Raw genomic sequence first — 19,228 nt, forward strand, 5'->3', positions numbered from 1 at the left:
CCAATTCCACAAGAACTGTCTTAGCGAAAGGCTGCTTAAGAGGAAAGCTGTATCTCTGTGAGATGATTTCAAAGAACACAAAGAAGTTTCTCAGAAAGCTTCTTTCTCTTTGTTATCGGAGGACATTTCCTTTGGCCCTATAGTCTTCAAAGGGATCCGAAATATCTGTTCTCAGATTTCACAGAAATAAGGCTAGCAAAGAGATCCACGAAATACACGTGTAACTCTGTGAGATGAATTAACAGAACACTAAGCAGTTCCTCAGAACGCTTCCTTCCAGTTTTAATCTGAGGATATTTCCTTTTTCACCGTAGCCCTCTATGGGCTTCCAAATATCACTTTGCCAATTCCACAAGAACTGTCTTAGCGAATGGCTTTTTGATGGGAAAGCTGTAATTCTGTGAGATCATTTCACAGAACACAAAGAAGTTTCTTAGAAAGCTTCTTTCTCTTTGTTATGGGAGGATATGTCCTTTGGCCAAATAGTCTTCAATGGCATCCGAAATATCTGTTCACAGATTCCACAGAAATAAGGCTAGTAAAGAGATCCACGAAATACACATGTAACTCTGTTAGATGAATTAAAAGAACACTAAGCAGTTTCTCAGAAAGCTTCTTTCCAGATTTCATCTGAGAATATTTCCGTTTTCAGCATAGCCCTCCATGGTCTTCCAAATATCACCTTCCAATTCCACAAGAACTGTCTTAGCGAAAGGCTGCTTAAGGGGAAAGCTGTATCTCTGTGAGATGATTTCAAAGAACACAAAGAAGTTTCTCAGAAAGCTTCTTTCTCTTTGTTATCGGAGGATATTTCCTTTGGCCCTATAGTCTTCAAAGGGATCCGAAATATCTGTTCTCAGATTCCACAGAAATAAGGCTAGCAAAGAGATCCACGAAATACACATGTAACTCTGTGAGATGAATTAACAGAACACTAAGCAGTTCCTCAGAACGCTTCTTTCCAGTTTTAATCTGAGGATATTTCCTTTTTCACCGTAGCCCTCTATGGGCTTCCAAATATCACTTTGCCAATTCCACAAGAACTGTCTTAGCGAATGGATTTTTGATGGGAAAGCTGTAATTCTGTGAGATCATTTCACAGAACACAAAGAAGTTTCTTAGAAAGCTTCTTTCTCTTTGTTATGGGAGGATATGTCCTTTGGCCCAATAGTCTTCTATGGCATCCGAAATATCTGTTCACAGATTCCACAGAAATAAGGCTAGCAAAGAGATCCACGAAATACACATGTAACTCTGTGAGATGAATTTAAAGAACACTAAGCAGTTTCTCAGAAAGCTTCTTTCCAGTTTTCATCGGAGGATATTTCCTTTTTCAACATAGCCTTCTATGGGCTTCCAAATATCACTTTACCAATTCCACAGGAACTGTCTTAGCCAAATGATTCTTGAGGGGAAAGCTGTAACTCTGTGAGAAGATTTCACAGAACACAAAGAAGTTTCTCAGAAAGCTTCTTTCTCTTTGTTATGGGAGGATATGTCCTTTGGCCCTATAGTCTTCAAAGGGATCCGAAATATCTGTTCTCACATTCCACAGAAATAAGGCTAGCAAAGAGATCCACGAAATACACATGTAACTCGGTGAGATGAATTGACAGAACACCAAGCAGTTTCTCAGAAAGCTTCTTTCCAGATTTCATCTGAGGATATTTCCTTTTTCACCATAGCCCTCTATGGGCTTCCAAATATCACTTTGCCAATTCCACAAGAACTGTGTTAGCGAAAGGCTTCTTGAGGGGAAAGCTGTAACTCTGTGAGATGATTTCACAGAACACAAAGAAGTTTCTCAGGAAGCTTCTTTCTCTTTGTTATCGGAGGATATTTCCTTAGGCTCTATAGTCTTCAATGGGATCCGAAATATCTGTTCTAAGATTCCACAGAAATAAGGCTAGCAAAGAGATCCACGAAATGCACATGTAACTCTGTGAGATGAATTAACAGAACAATAAGCAGTTTCTCAGAAAGCTTCTTTCCAGATTTCATCTGAGGATATTTCCTTTTTCACCATAGCCATCCAATGGCTTCCAAATATCACTTTGCCAATTCCACAAGAACTGTCTTAGCGAAAGGCTGCTTGAGGGGATAGCAGTATCTCTGTGAGATGATTTCAGAGAACACAAAGAAGTTTCTCAGAAAGCTTCTTTCTCTTTCTTATCGGAAGATATTTCCTTTGGCCCTATAGTCTTCAAAGGGATCCGAAATATCTGTTCTCAGATTCCACAGAAATAAGGCTAGCAAAGAGATCCACGAAATACACTTGTAACTCTGTGACATGAATTAACAGAACACTAAGCAGTATCTCAGAAAGCTTGTTTCCAGATTTCATCTGAGGAGATTTCCTTTTTCACCATAGCCCTCTATGGGCTTCCAAATATCACTTTGCGAATTCCACAAGAACTGTCTTAGCGAAAGGCTTCTTAAGGGGAAAGCTGTAACTCTGTGAGATGATTTCACAGAACACAAAGAAGTTTCTCAGAAAGCTTCTTTCTTTTTGTTATCGGAGGATATTTCCTTGGCCCTATAGTCTTCAAAGGGATCCGAAATATCTGTTCTCAGATTCCACAGAAATAAGGCTAGCAAAGAGATCCACGAAATACACATGTAACTCTGTGAGAAGAATTAACAGAACACTAAGCAGTTTCTCAGAAAGCTTCTTTCCAGATTTCATCTGGGGATATTTCCCTTTTCACCATAGCCCTCTATGGGCTTCCAAATATCACTTTGCCAATTCCACAAGAACTGTCTTAGCGAAAGGCTTCTTGAGGGGAAAGCTGTAACTGTGTGAGATGATTTCACAGAACACAAAGAAGTTTCTCAGAAAGCTTCTTTCTCTTTGTTTTCGGAGGATATTTCCTTTGGCCCTATAGTCTTCAAAGGGATCCGAAATATCTGTTCTCAGATTCCACAGAAATAAAGTTACCCACGAGATCCACGAAATACACATGTAACTCTGTGAGATGAATTAAGAGAACACTAAGCAGTTTCTCAGAAAGTTTCTTTCCAGATTTCATCTGAGGATATTTCCTTTTTCACCGAAGCCCTCTATGGGCTTCCAAACATCACTTTGCCAATTCCACAAGAAGTGTGTTAGCGAAAGGCTTCTTGAAGGGAAAGCTGTAACTCTGGGAGATGATTTCACAGAACACAAAGAAGTTTCTCATGAAGCTTCTTTCTCTTTGTTATCGGAGGATATTTCCTTTGGCCCTATAGTCTTCAAAGGGATCCGAAATATCTGTTCTCAGATTCCACAGAAATAAGGCTAGCAAAGTGATCCACGAAATACACTTGTAACTCTGTGAGATGAATTAACAGAACACTAAGCAGTTTCTCAGAAAGCTTCTTTCCAGATTTCATCTAAGGAGATTTCCTTTTTCAACATAGCCCTCTATGGGCTTCCAAATATCACTTTGCCATTTCCACAAGAACTGTCTTAGCGAAAGGCTTCTTGAGGGGAAAGCTGTAACTCTGTGAGATGATTTCACAGAACACAAAGAAGTTTCTCAGAAAGCTTCTTTCTCTTTGTTATCGGAGGATATTTCCTTGGTCCTCTAGTCTTCAAAGGTATCCGAAATATCTGCTCTCAGATTCCACAGAAATAAGGCTAGCAAAGAGATCCACGAAATACACATGTAACTCGGTGAGATGAATTGACAGAACACTAAGCAGTTTCTCAGAAAGCTTCTTTCCAGATTTCATCTGAGAATATTTCTTTTTTCAGCATAGCCCTCCATGGGCTTCCAAATATCACCTTCCAATTCCACAAGAACTGTTTTAGCGAAAGGCTGCTTAAGAGGAAAGCTGTATCTCTGTGAGATGATTTCAAAGAACACAAAGAAGTTTCTCAGAAAGCTTCTTTCTCTTTGTTATCGGAGGACATTTCCTTTGGCCCTATAGTCTTCAAAGGGATCCGAAATATCTGTTCTCAGATTCCACAGAAATAAGGCTAGCAAAGAGATCCACGAAATACACATGTAACTCTGTGAGATGAATTAACAGAACACTAAGCAGTTTCTCAGAAAGCTTCTTTCCAGATTTCATCTGAGGAAATTTCCTTTTTCACTATAGCCTTCAATGGGTTCCAAATATCACTTTACCAGTTCCACAAGAACTGTCTTAGCCAAAGGCTTCTTGAGGGGAAAGCTGTAACTCTGTGAGATGATTTCAGAGAACACAAAGAAGTTTCTCAGAAAGCTTCTTTCTCTTTGTTATGGGAGGATATGTCCTTTGGCCCTATAGTGTTCAAAGGGATCCGAATTATCTGTTCTCACATTCCACAGAAATAAGGATAGCAAAGAGATCCACGAAATACACATGTAACTCGGTGAGATGAATTGACAGAACACCAAGCAGTTTCTCAGAAAGCTTCTTTCCAGATTTCATCTGAGGATATTTCCTTTTTCACCATAGCCCTCTATGGGCTTCCAAATATCACTTTGCCAATTCCACAAGAACTGTGTTAGCGAAAGGCTTCTTGAGGGGAAAGCTGTAACTCTGTGAGATGATTTCACAGAACACAAAGAAGTTTCTCAGGAAGCTTTTTTCTCTTTGTTATCGGAGGATATTTCCTTAGGCTCTATAGTCTTCAAAGGGATCCGAAATATCTGTTCTAATATTCCACAGAAATAAGGCTAGCAAAGAGATCCACGAAATACACATGTAACTCTGTGAGATGAATTAACAGAACACTAAGCAGTTTCTCAGAAAGCTTCTTTCCAGATGTCATCTGAGGATATTTCCTTTTTCACCAAAGCCTTCTATGGGCTTCCAAATATCACTTTGCCAATTCCACAAGAACTGTCTTAGCGAACGGCTTCTTGAGGGGAAAGCTGTAACTCTGTGAGATGATTTCACAGAACACAAAGAAGTTTCTCAGAAAGCTTCTTTCTCTTTGTTATCGGAGTTTATTTCCTTTGGCCCTATAGTCTTCAAAGGGATCCGAAATATCTGTTCTCAGATTCCACAGAAATAAGGCTAGCCAAGAGATCCACGAAATACACATGTAAATCTGTGAGATGAACTAACAGAACACTAAGCAGTTTCTCAGAATGCTTCTTTCCAGATTTCATCTGAGGATATTTTCATTTTCACCATAGCCCTCTATGGGCTTCCAAATATTACTTTGCCAATTCCACAAGAACTGTCTTAGCGAAAGGCTTCTTAAGGGGAAAGCTGTAACTCTGTGAGATGATTTCACAGAACAGAAAGAAGTTTCTCAGAAAGCTTCTTTCTCTTTGTTATCGGAGGATATTTCATTAGGCCCTATATTCTTCAATGGTATCCGAAATATCTGTTTTCAGATTCCACAGAAATGAGTCTAGCAAAGAGAGCCACGAAATACACATGTAACTCTGTGAGATGAATTAACAGAACACTAAGCAGTTTCTCAGAAACTTTCTTTCCAGATTTCATCTGAGGATATTTCCTTTTTCATCGAAGCCCTCTATGGGCTTCCAAACATCACTTTGCCAATTCCACAATAACTGTCTTAGCGAAAGGCTTCTTGAGCGGAAAGCTGTAACTCTGTGAGATGATTTCACAGAACACAAAGAAGTTTCTCAGGGAGCTTCTTTCTCTTTGTTATCGGAGGATATTTCCTTTGGCCCTATAGTCTTCAAAGGGATCCGAAATATCTGTTCTCAGATTCCACAGAAATAAGGCTATCCAAGAGATCCACGAAATACACTTGTAACTCTGTGTGATGAATTAACAGAACACTAAGCAGTTTCTTAAAAAGCTTCTTTCGAGATTTCATCTGATTATATTTCCTTTTTCACCATAGCCCTCTATGGGCGTCCAAATATCACTTTGCCAATTACACAAGAACTGTCTCAGCGAAAGGCTTCTTGAAGGGAAAGCTGTAACTCTGTGAGATGATTTCACAGAACACAAGGAAGTTTCTCAGGAAGCTTTTTTCTCTTTGTTATCGGAGGATATTTCCTTTGGCCTTATAGACTTCAACGGGATCCGAAATATCTGTTCTCAGATTCCACAGAAATAAGGCTAGCAAAGAGATCCACGAAATACACATGTAACTCTGTGAGATGAATTAACAGAACACTAAGCAGTCTCTCAAAAAGCTTCTTTCCAGATTTCATCTGAGGATATTTCCTTTTTCACCTTAGCCCTCTATGGTCTTCCAAATATCACTTTGCCTATTCCACAAGAACTGTCTTAGCGAAGGCTTCTTGAGGGGAAAGCTGCAACTCTGTGAGATGATTTCACAGAACACAAATAAGTTTCTCAGAAAGCTTCTTTCTCTTTGTTATCGGAGGATATTTCCTTTGGCCCAATATTCTTCAAAGGGATCCGAAATATCTGTTCTCAGATTCCACAGAAATAAGGCTAGCAAAGAGATCCACGAAATACACATGTAACTCTGAGAGATGAATTAACAGAACACTAAGCAGTCTCTCAGAAATCTTCTTCCCAGATTTCATCTGAAGATATTTCCTTTTTCACCATAGCCCTCTATGGGCTTCCAAATACCACTTTGCCAATTCCACAAGAACTGTCTTAGCGAAAGGCTTCTTGAGGGGAAAGCTGTAACTCTGTGAGATGATCTCACAGAACACAAAGAAGTTTCTCAGAAAGCTTCTTTCTGTTTGTTATGGGAGGATATTTCCTTTGGCCCTATAGTCTTCAAAGGGACCGAAATATCTGTTCTCATATTCCACAGAAATAGGTTAGCAAATAGATCCACGAAATGCACATGTAACTCTGTGAGATGAATTAACAGAACAATAAGCAGTTTCTCAGAAAGCTTCTTCCAGATTTCATCTGAGGATATTTCCTTTTTCACCATAGCCCTCCAATGGCTTCCAAATATCACTTTGCCAATTCCACAAGAACTGTCTTAGCGAAAGGCTGCTTGAGGGGATAGCTGTATCTCTGTGAGATGATTTCAGAGAACACAAAGAAGTTTCTCAGAAAGCTTCTTTCTCTTTCTTATCGGAAGATATTTCCTTTGGCCCTATAGTCTTCAAAGGGATCCGAAATATCTGTTCTCAGATTCCACAGAAATAAGGCTAGGAAAGAGATCCACGAAATACACATGTAACTCTGTGAGATGAATTGACAGAACACTAAGCAGTTTCTCAGAAAACTTCTTTCCAGATTTCATCTGAGGATATTTCCTTTTTTACCATAGCCCTCTATGGGCTTCCAAATATCACTTTGCCAATTCCACAAGAACTATGTTAGCGAAAGGCTTCTTGAGGGGAAAGCTGTAACTCTGTGAGATGATTTCACAGAACACAAAGAAGTTTCTCAGAAAGCTTCTTTCTCTTTGTTTTCGGAGGATATTTCCTTTGGCCCTATAGTCTTCAAAGGGATCCGAAATATCTGTTCTCAGATTCCACAGAAATAAGGCTAGCAAAGAGATCCACGAAATAGACTTGTAACTCTGTGACATGAATTAACAGAACACTAAGCAGTATCTCAGAAAGCTTGTTTCCAGATTTCATCTGAGGAGATTTCCTTTTTCACCATAGCCCTCTATGGGCTTCCAAATATCACTTTGCGAATTCCACAAGAAATGTCTTAGCGAAAGGCTTCTTAAGGGGAAAGCTGTAACTCTGTGAGATGATTTCACAGAACACAAAGAAGTTTCTCAGAAAGCTTCTTTCTCTTTGTTATCGGAGGATATTTCCTTGGCCCTGTAGTCTTGAAAGGGATCCGAAATATCTGTTCTCAGATTCCACAGAAATAAGGCTAGCAAAGAGATCCACGAAATACAAATGTAACTCTGTGAGAAGAATTAACAGAACACTAAGCAGTTTCTCAGAAAGCTTCTTTCCAGATTTCATCTGAGGATATTTCCCTTTTCACCATAGCCCTCTATGGGCTTCCAAATATCACTTTGCCAATTCCACAAGAACTGTCTTAGCGAAAGGCTTCTTGAGGGGAAAGCTGTAACTGTGTGAGATGATTTCACAGAACACAAAGAAGTTTCTCAGAAAGCTTCTTTCTCTTTGTTTTCGGAGGATATTTCCTTTGGCCCTATAGTCTTCAAAGGGATCCGAAATATCTGTTCTCAGATTCCACAGAAATAAAGTTACCAAAGAGATCCACGAAATACACATGTAACTCTGTGAGATGAATTAACAGAACACTAAGCAGTTTCTCAGAAAGTTTCTTTCCAGATTTCATCTGAGGGTATTTCCTTTTTCACCGAAGCCCTCTATGGGCTTCCAAACATCACTTTGCCAATTCCACAAGAACTGTCTTAGCGAAAGGCTTCTTGAGGGGAAAGCTGTAACTCTGTGAGATGATTTCACAGAACACAAAGAAGTTTCTCAGAAAGCTTCTTTCTCTTTGTTATCGCAGGGTATTTCCTTTGGCCCTATAGTCTTCAAAGGGATCCGAAATATCTGTTCTCAGATTCCACAGAAATAAGGCTAGCCAAGAGATCCACGAAATACACATGTAACTCCGTGAGATGAATTAACAGAACACTAAGCAGTTTCTCAGAAAGATTCTTTCCAGATTTCATCTGAGGATATTTCCTTTTTCACCACAGCCCTCTAAGGGCTTCCAAATATCAGTTTCCCTATTCCACAAGAACTGTCTTAGCGAAAGGCTTCTTGAGGGGAAAGCTGTAACCTGGGAGATGATTTCACAGAACTCAAAGAAGTTTCTCAGAAGGCTTCTTTCTCTTTGTTATCGGAGGATATTTCCTTTGGCCCTAGAGTCTTCAAAGGGATCCGAAATATCTGTTCTCAGATTCCACAGAAATAAGGCTAGCAAAGAGATCCACGAAATACACATGTAACTCTGTGAAATGAATTAACAGAACACTAAGCAGATTCTCAGAAATCTTCTTTCCAGATTTCATCGGAGGATATTTCCATTTTCACCATAGCCTTCCATGGGCTTCCAAATATCACTTTACCAATTCCACAAGAACTGTCTTCGCGAAAGGCTTCTTGAGGGGAAAGCTGTATCTCTGTGAGATGATTTCACAGAACACAAAGAAGTTTCTCAGAAAGCTTCTTTCTCTTTGTTATCGGAGGATATTTCCTTTGTCCTTATAGTCTTCAAAGGGATCCGAAATATCTGTTCTCAGATTCCACAGAAATAAGGCTAGCAAAGAGATCCACGAAATACACATGTAACTTTTTGAGATGAATTAAGAGAACACTAAGCAGTTTCTCAGAAAGCTTCTTTCCAGATTTCATCTGAGGATATTTCCTTTTTCACCAGAGCCCTCTATGGGCTTCCAAATATCACTTTGCCAATTCCAGAAGAACTGTCTTAGCGAAAGGCTTCCTGAGGGGAAAGCTGTAACTCTGTGAGATGATTTCACAGAACACAAAGAAGTTTCTCAGAAAGCTTCTTTCTCTTTGTTATGGAGGATATGTCCTTTGGCCCTATAGTTTTCAATGGGATCCGAAATATCTCTTGTCAGATTCCACAGAAATAAGGCTAGCAAAGAGATCCACGAAATACACATGTAACTCGGTGAGATGAACAAACAGAACACTAAGCAGTTTCTCAGAAAGATTCTTTCCAGATTTCATCTGAGGATATTTCCTTTTTCACCATAGCAATCTATGGGCTACCAAATATCACTTTGCCAATTCCACAGGAACTGTCTTAGCGAAAGTCTTCTTAAGAGGAAAGCTGTAACTCTGTGAGATGATTTCACAGAATGCAAAGAAGTTTCTCAGAAAGCTAAGGATATTTCATTAGGCCCTATAGTCTTCTATGGGATCCCTAATATCTGTTCTCACATTCCACAGAAATGAGTCCAGCAAAGAGAGCCACGAAATACACATGTAACTCTGTGAGATGAATGAAAAGAACACTAAGCAGTTTATCAGAAAGCTTCTTTCCAGATTTCATCTGAGGATATTTCCTTTTTCACCATAGCCCTCTATGGGCTTCCAAATATCACTTTGACAATTCCACAAGAACTGTCTTAGCGAAAGTCTTCTTGAGGGGAAAGCTGTAACTCTGTGAGATGATTTCACAGAACACCAAGAAGTTTCTCAGACAGCTTCTTTCACTTTGTTATCGGACGATATTTCCATTGGCCCTATAGTCTTCAATGGGATCCGAAATATCTGTTCTCAGATTCCACAAAAATAAGTCTAGCAAAGAGATCCACGAAATACACATGTAACTCTGTGAGATGAATTAACAGAACACTAAGCAGTTTCTCAGAAAGCTTCTTTCCATATTTCATCTGAGGATATTTTCATTTTCACCATAGCCCACTATGGGCTTCCAAATATCACTTTGCCAATTCCACAAGAACTGTCTTAGCGAAAGGCTTCTTAAGGGGAAAGCTGTAACTCGGTGAGATGATTTCACAGAACACAAAGAAGTTTCTCAGAAAGCTTCCTTCTCTTTGTTATCGGAGGATATTTCATTAGGCAATATATTCTTCAATGGGATCCGAAATATCTGTTCTCAGATTCCAGAGAAATGAGTCTAGCAAAGAGAGCCACGAAATACACATGTAACTCTGAGAGATGAATAAACAGAACACTAAGCAGTTTCTCAAAAAGCTTCTTTCGAGATTTCATCTGACTATATTTCCTTTTTCACCATAGCCCTCTATGGGCGTCCAAATATCACTTTGCCAATTCCACAAGAACTGTCGCAGCGAAAGGCTTCCTGAGGGGAAAGCTGTAACTCTGTGAGATGATTTCACAGAACACAAAGAAGTTTCTCAGGAAGCTTCTTTCTCTTTGTTATCGGAGGATATTTCCTTTGGCCCTATAGTCTTCAATGGGATCCGAAATATCTGTTCTCAGATTCCACAGAAATAAGGCTAGCAAAGAGATCCACGAAATACACATGTAACTCTGTGAGATGAATTAACAGAACACTAAGCAGTTTCTCAGAAAGCATCTTTCCAGATTTCATCTGAGGAGATTTCCTTTTTCACCAAAGCGCTCTATGGGCGTCCAAATATCACTTTGCCAATTCCACAAGAACTGTCTTAGCGAAAGGCTTCTTGAGTGGAAAGCTGTAACTCTGTGAGATGATTTCACAAAACACAAAGAAGATTCTCAGAAATCTTCCTTCTCTTTGTTATCGGAGGATATTTCCTTTGGCCCTATAGTCTTCAAAGGGATCCGAAATATCTGTTCTCAGAACTCACAGAAATAAGGCTAGCAAAGAGATCCACGAAATACACATGTAACTCTGTGAGATGAATTAACAGAACACTAAGCAGTTTCTCAGAAAGCTTCTTTCCAGATTACATCTGAGGATATTTTCATTTTCACCATAGCCCTCGAAGGGCTTCCAAATATCACTTGCCATTTCCACAAGAACTGTCTTAGCGAAAGGCGTCTTAAGGGGAAAGCTGTAACTCTGTGAGATGATTTCACAGAACACAAAGAAGTTTCTCAGAAAGCTTCTTTCTCTTTATTGTCGGAGGATATTTCCTTTTGCCCTATAGTCTTCAAAGGGATCCGAAATATCTGTTCTCAGATTCCACAGAAATAAGGCTAGCAAAGAGATGCACGAAATACACATGTAACTCTGTGAGATGAATTAACAGGACACTAAGCAGTTTCTCAGAAAGCATCTTTCCAGATTTCATCTGAGGAGATTTCCTTTTTCACCATAGCGCTCCATGGGCTTCCAAATATCACTTTGCCAATTCCACAAGAACTGTCTTAGCGAAAGGCTTCTAGAGTGGAAAGCTGTAACTCTGTGAAATGATTTCACAAAACACAGAGAAGTTTCTCAGGAAGCTTCTTTCTCTTTGTTATCGGAGGATATTTCCTTTGGCCCTATAGTCTTCAAAGGGATCCGAAATATCTGATCTCAGATTCCACAGAAATAAGGCTAGCAAAGAGATCCACGAAATACACATGTAACTCTGAGAGATGAATTAACAGAACACTAAGCAGTCTCTCAGAAAGCTTCTTTCCAGATTTCATCTGAAGATATTTAATTTTTCACCATAGCCGTCTACGGGCTTCCAAATATCACTTTGCCAATTCCACAAGAACTGTCTTAGCAAAGGCTTCTTGAGTGGAAAGCTGCAACTCTGTGAGATGATTTCACAGAACACAAAGAAGTTTCTCAGAAAGCTTCTTTCTCTTTGTTATCGGAGAATATTTCCTTTGGCCCTATATTCTTCAAAGGGATCCGAAATATCTGTTCTCAGATTCCACAGAAATAAGGCTAGCAAAGAGATCCACGAAATACACCTTTTACTCTGAGAGATGAATTAACAGAACACTAAGCAGTCTCTCAGAAATCTTCTTTCTAGATTTCATCTGAAAATATTTCCTTTTTCACCATAGCCCTCTATGGGCTTCCAAATATCACTTTGCCAATTCCACAAGAACTGTCTTAGCGAAAGGCTTCTTGAGGGGAAAGCTGTAACTCTGTGAGATGATCTCACAGAACACAAAGAAGTTTCTCAGAAAGCTTCTTTCTCTTTGTTATCAGAGTATATTTCCTTTGGCCCTATAGTCTTCAATGGGATCCGAAATATCTGTTCTCAGATTCCACAGAAATAAGGCTAGCAAAGAGATCCACGAAATACACATGTAACTCTGAGAGATGAATAAACAGAACACTAAGCAGTTTCTCAGAAAGCTTCTTTCCAGATTTCATCTGAGGATATTTCCTTTTTAACCTTAGCCCTCTATGAGCTTCCAAATATCACTTTGCCAATTCCACAAGAACTGTCTTAGCAAAGGCTTCTTGAGTGGAAAGCTGCAACTCTGTGAGATGATTTCACAGAACACAAAGAAGTTTCTCAGAAAGCTTCTTTCTCTTTGTTATCGGAGAATATTTCCTTTGGCCCTATATTCTTCAAAGGGATCCGAAATATCTGTTCTCAGATTCCACAGAAATAAGGCTAGCAAAGAGACGCACGAAATAGACATGTAACTCTGTTAGATGAATTAACAGGACACTAAGCAGTTTCTCAGAAAGCATCTTTCCAGATTTCATCTGAGGAGATTTCCTTTTTCACCATAGCGCTCTATGGGCTTCTAAATATCATTTTGCCAATTCCACAAGAACTGTCTTAGCGAAAGGCTTCTTGAGGGGAAAGCTGTAACTCTGTGAGATGATCTCACAGAACACAAAGAAGTTTCTCAGAAAGCTTCTTTCTCTTTGTTATCGGAGGATATTTCCTTGGGCCCTATAGTCTTCAACGGGATCCGAAATATCTGTTCTCAGATTCCACAGAAATAAGGCTAGCAAAGAGATCCACGAAATACACATGTAAATCTGTGAGATGAATTAACAGAACGCTAAGCAGTTTCTCAGAAAGCTTCTTTCCAGATTTCATCTGAAGATATTTTCTTTTTCACCATAGCCCTCTATTGGCTTCCAAATATCACTTTGCCAATTCCACAAGAACTGTCTTAGCGAAAGGCTTCTTGAGGGGAAAGCTGTAACTCTGTGAGATGATCTCACAGAACACAAAGAAGTTTCTCAGAAAGCTTCTTTCTCTTTGTTATCGGAGGATATTTCCTTTGGCCCTATAGTCTTCAATGGGATCCGAAATATCTGTTATCAGATTCCACAGAAATAAGTCTAGCAAAGAGATCCACGAAACACACATGTAACTCTGAGAGATGAATTAACAGAACACTACGCAGTTTCTCAGAAAGCTTCTTTCCAGATTTCATCTGAGGATATTTCCTTTTTCACCATAGCCCTCTATGGGCTTCCAAATATCACTTTGCCAATTCCACAAGAACTGTCTTAGCGAACGGCCTCTTGAGAGGAAAGCTGTAACTCTGTGAGATGATTTCACAGAACACAAAGACGTTTCTCAAAAAGCTTCTTTCTCTTTGTTATCGGAGGATATTTCCTTTGGCTCTACAATCTTCAATGGGATCCGAAATATCTGTTCCCAGATTCCACAGAAATAAGGCTAGCAAAGAGATCCACGAAATACAGATGTAATTCTGTGTGATGAACTAACAGAACACAAAGCAGTTTCTAAGAAAGCTTCTTTCCAGATTTCATCTGAGGATATTTCCTTTTTCACCATAGCCCTCTATGGGCTTCCAAATATCACTTTGCCAATTCCACAAGAACTCTGTTAGCAAAAGGATTCTTGAGGGGAATGCTGTAACTCTGTGAGATGATTTCACAGAACACAAAGAAGTTTCTCAGGAAGCTTCTTTCTCTTTGTTATCGGAGGATATTTCCTTTGGCCCTATAGTCTTCAAAGGGATCCGAAATATCTGTTCTCAGATTCCACAGAAATAAGGCTAGCATAGAGATCCACGAAATACACTTGTAACTCTGTGAGATGAATTAACAGAACACTAAGCAGTTTCTCAGAAAGCTTCTTTCCAGATTTCATCTGAGGATATTTCCTTTTTCAACATAGCCCTCTATGGGCTTCCAAATATCACTTTGCCAATTCCACAAGAACTGTCTTAGCGAAAGGCTTCTTGAGGGGAAAGCTGTAACTCTGTGAGATGATTTCACAGAACACAAAGAAGTTTCTCAGAAAGCTTCTTTCTCTTTGTTATCAGAGGATATTTCCTTGGCCCTTTAGTCTTCAAAGGGACCCGAAATATCTGTTCTCAGATTCCACAGAATTAAGGCTAGCAAAGAGATCCACGAAATACATATGAAACTCTGTGAGATGAATTAACAGAACACTAAGCAGTTTCTCAGAAAGCTTCTTTCCAGATTTCATCTGAGGATATTTCCTTTTTCACCGAAGCCCTCTATGGGCTTCCAAATATCACTTTGCCAATTCCACAGGAACTGTCTTGGCGAAAGGCTTCTTCAGGGGAAAGCTGTAACTCTGTGAGATGATTTCACAGAACACAAAGAAGTTTCTCAGAAAGCTTCTTTCCCTTTGTTATCGGAGGATATTTCCTTTGGCCCTATAGTCTTCAAAGGGTTCCGAAATATCTGTTCTCAGATTCCACAGAAATAAGGCTAGCCAAGAGATCCACGAAATACACATGTAACTCTGAGAGATGAATAAACAGAACACTAAGCAGTTTCTCAGAAAGCTTCTTTCCAGATTTCATCTGAGGATATTTCCTTTTTCACCGTAGCAATCTATGGGCTTCCAAATATCACTTTGCCAATTCCACAACAACTGTCTTAGCGAAAGGCTTCTTGAGTGGAAAGCTGTAACTCTGTGAGATGATTTCACAGAACACAAAGAAGTTTCTCAGAAAGCTTCTTTCTCTTTGTTATCAGAGGATATTTCCTTTGCCCCTATATTCTTCAATGGGATACGAAATATCTGTTCTCAGATTCCACAGAAATAAGGTTAGCAAAGAGATCCACGAAATACACATGGAACTCTGTGAGATGAATTAACAGAACACTAAGCAGTTTCTAGAAAGCTTCTTTCCAGATTTCATCTGAGCATATTTCCTTTTTCACCGAAGCTCTCTATGGGCTTCCAAATATCACTTTGCCAATTCCACAAGAACTGTCTTAGCGAAAGGCTTCATGAGGGGAAAGCTGTAACACTGTGAGATGATTTCATAGAACACAAAGAAGTTTCTCAGAAAGCTTCTTTCTCTTTGTTATCGGAGGATATTTCCTTGGCCCTATAGTCTTCAAAGGGATCCGAAATATCTGTTCTCAGATTCCACAGAATTAAGGCTAGCAAAGAGATCCACGAAATACACATGAAACACTGTGAGAGGAATTAACAGAACACTAAGCAGTTTCTCAGAAAGCTTCTTTCCAGATTTCATCTGAGGATATTTCCTTTTTCACCGAAGCCCTCTATGGGCTTCCAAATATCACTTTGCCAATTCCATAAGAACTCTCTTGCCGAAAGGCTTCTTGAGGGGAAAGCTGTAACTCTGTGAGATGATTTCACAGAACACAAAGAAGTTTCTCAGAAAGCTTCTTTCCCTTTGTTATCGGAGGATATTTCCTTTGGCCCTATAGTCTTCAAAGGGATCCGAAATATCTGTTCTCAGATTCCACAGAAATAAGGCTAGCCAAGAGATCCACGAAATACACTTGTAACTCTGAGAGATGAATAAACAGAACACTAAGCAGTTTCTCAGAAAGCTTCTTTCCAGATTTCATCTGAGGAGATTTCCTTTTTCACCATAGCGCTCCATGGGCTTCCAAATATCACTTTGCCAATTCCACAAGAACAGTCTTAGTGAAAGGCTTCTTGAGTGGAAAGCTGTAACTCTGTGACATGATTTCACAAAACACAAAGAAGTTTCTCAGAAAGCTTCTTTCTCTTTGTTATTGGAGGATATTTCCTTTGGCCCTATAGTCTTCAAAGGGATCCGAAATATCTGTTCTCAGATTCCACAGAAATAAGGCTAGCCAAGAGATCCACGAAATACACATGTAACTCCGTGAGATGAATTAACAGAACACTAAGCAGTTTCTCAGAAAGATTCTTTCCAGATTTCATCTGAGGATATTTCCTTTTTCACCACAGCCCTCTAAGGGCTTCCAAATATCAGTTTCCCTATTCCACAAGAACTGTCTTAGCGAAAGGCTTCTTGAGGGGAAAGCTGTAACCTGGGAGATGATTTCACAGAACTCAAAGAAGTTTCTCAGAAGGCTTCTTTCTCTTTGTTATCGGAGGATATTTCCTTTGGCCCTAGAGTCTTCAAAGGGATCCGAAATATCTGTTCTCAGATTCCACAGAAATAAGGCTAGCAAAGAGATCCACGAAATACACATGTAACTCTGTGAAATGAATTAACAGAACACTAAGCAGATTCTCAGAAATCTTCTTTCCAGATTTCATCGGAGGATATTTCCATTTTCACCATAGCCTTCCATGGGCTTCCAAATATCACTTTACCAATTCCACAAGAACTGTCTTCGCGAAAGGCTTCTTGAGGGGAAAGCTGTATCTCTGTGAGATGATTTCACAGAACACAAAGAAGTTTCTCAGAAAGCTTCTTTCTCTTTGTTATCGGAGGATATTTCCTTTGTCCTTATAGTCTTCAAAGGATCCGAAATATCTGTTCTCAGATTCCACAGAAATAAGGCTAGCAAAGAGATCCACGAAATACACATGTAACTTTTTGAGATGAATTAAGAGAACACTAAGCAGTTTCTCAGAAAGCTTCTTTCCAGATTTCATCTGAGGATATTTCCTTTTTCACCAGAGCCCTCTATGGGCTTCCAAATATCACTTTGCCAATTCCAGAAGAACTGTCTTAGCGAAAGGCTTCCTGAGGGGAAAGCTGTAACTCTGTGAGATGATTTCACAGAACACAAAGAAGTTTCTCAGAAAGCTTCTTTCTCTTTGTTATGGAGGATATGTCCTTTGGCCCTATAGTTTTCAATGGGATCCGAAATATCTCTTGTCAGATTCCACAGAAATAAGGCTAGCAAAGAGATCCACGAAATACACATGTAACTCGGTGAGATGAACAAACAGAACACTAAGCAGTTTCTCAGAAAGATTCTTTCCAGATTTCATCTGAGGATATTTCCTTTTTCACCATAGCAATCTATGGGCTACCAAATATCACTTTGCCAATTCCACAGGAACTGTCTTAGCGAAAGTCTTCTTAAGAGGAAAGCTGTAACTCTGTGAGATGATTTCACAGAATGCAAAGAAGTTTCTCAGAAAGCTAAGGATATTTCATTAGGCCCTATAGTCTTCTATGGGATCCCTAATATCTGTTCTCACATTCCACAGAAATGAGTCCAGCAAAGAGAGCCACGAAATACACATGTAACTCTGTGAGATGAATGAAAAGAACACTAAGCAGTTTATCAGAAAGCTTCTTTCCAGATTTCATCTGAGGATATTTCCTTTTTCACCATAGCCCTCTATGGGCTTCCAAATATCACTTTGACAATTCCACAAGAACTGTCTTAGCGAAAGTCTTCTTGAGGGGAAAGCTGTAACACTGTGAGATGATTTCACAGAACACCAAGAAGTTTCTCAGACAGCTTCTTTCACTTTGTTATCGGACGATATTTCCATTGGCCCTATAGTCTTCAATGGGATCCGAAATATCTGTTCTCAGATTCCACAAAAATAAGTCTAGCAAAGAGATCCACGAAATACACATGTAACTCTGTGAGATGAATTAACAGAACACTAAGCAGTTTCTCAGAAAGCTTCTTTCCATATTTCATCTGAGGATATTTTCATTTTCACCATAGCCCACTATGGGCTTCCAATTATCACTTTGCCAATTCCACAAGAACTGTCTTAGCGAAAGGCTTCTTAAGGGGAAAGCTGTAACTCGGTGAGATGATTTCACAGAACACAAAGAAGTTTCTCAGAAAGCTTCCTTCTCTTTGTTATCGGAGGATATTTCATTAGGCAATATATTCTTCAATGGGATCCGAAATATCTGTTCTCAGATTCCAGAGAAATGAGTCTAGCAAAGAGAGCCACGAAATACACATGTAACTCTGAGAGATGAATAAACAGAACACTAAGCAGTTTCTCAAAAAGCTTCTTTCGAGATTTCATCTGACTATATTTCCTTTTTCACCATAGCCCTCTATGGGCGTCCAAATATCACTTTGCCAATTCCACAAGAACTGTCGCAGCGAAAGGCTTCCTGAGGGGAAAGCTGTAACTCTGTGAGATGATTTCACAGAACACAAAGAAGTTTCTCAGGAAGCTTCTTTCTCTTTGTTATCGGAGGATATTTCCTTTGGCCCTATAGTCTTCAATGGGATCCGAAATATCTGTTCTCAGATTCCACAGAAATAAGGCTAGCAAAGAGATCCACGAAATACACATGTAACTCTGTGAGATGAATTAACAGAACACTAAGCAGTTTCTCAGAAAGCATCTTTCCAGATTTCATCTGAGGAGATTTCCTTTTTCACCAAAGCGCTCTATGGGCGTCCAAATATCACTTTGCCAATTCCACAAGAACTGTCTTAGCGAAAGGCTTCTTGAGTGGAAAGCTGTAACTCTGTGAGATGATTTCACAAAACACAAAGAAGATTCTCAGAAATCTTCCTTCTCTTTGTTATCGGAGGATATTTCCTTTGGCCCTATAGTCTTCAAAGGGATCCGAAATATCTGTTCTCAGAACTCACAGAAATAAGGCTAGCAAAGAGATCCACGAAATACACATGTAACTCTGTGAGATGAATTAACAGAACACTAAGCAGTTTCTCAGAAAGCTTCTTTCCAGATTACATCTGAGGATATTTTCATTTTCACCATAGCCCTCGAAGGGCTTCCAAATATCACTTGCCATTTCCACAAGAACTGTCTTAGCGAAAGGCGTCTTAAGGGGAAAGCTGTAACTCTGTGAGATGATTTCACAGAACA

Source organism: Macaca fascicularis, chromosome 9 (assembly GCF_037993035.2).
Source record: "Macaca fascicularis isolate 582-1 chromosome 9, T2T-MFA8v1.1".
NCBI classification, from domain to species: domain Eukaryota; kingdom Metazoa; phylum Chordata; class Mammalia; order Primates; family Cercopithecidae; genus Macaca; species Macaca fascicularis.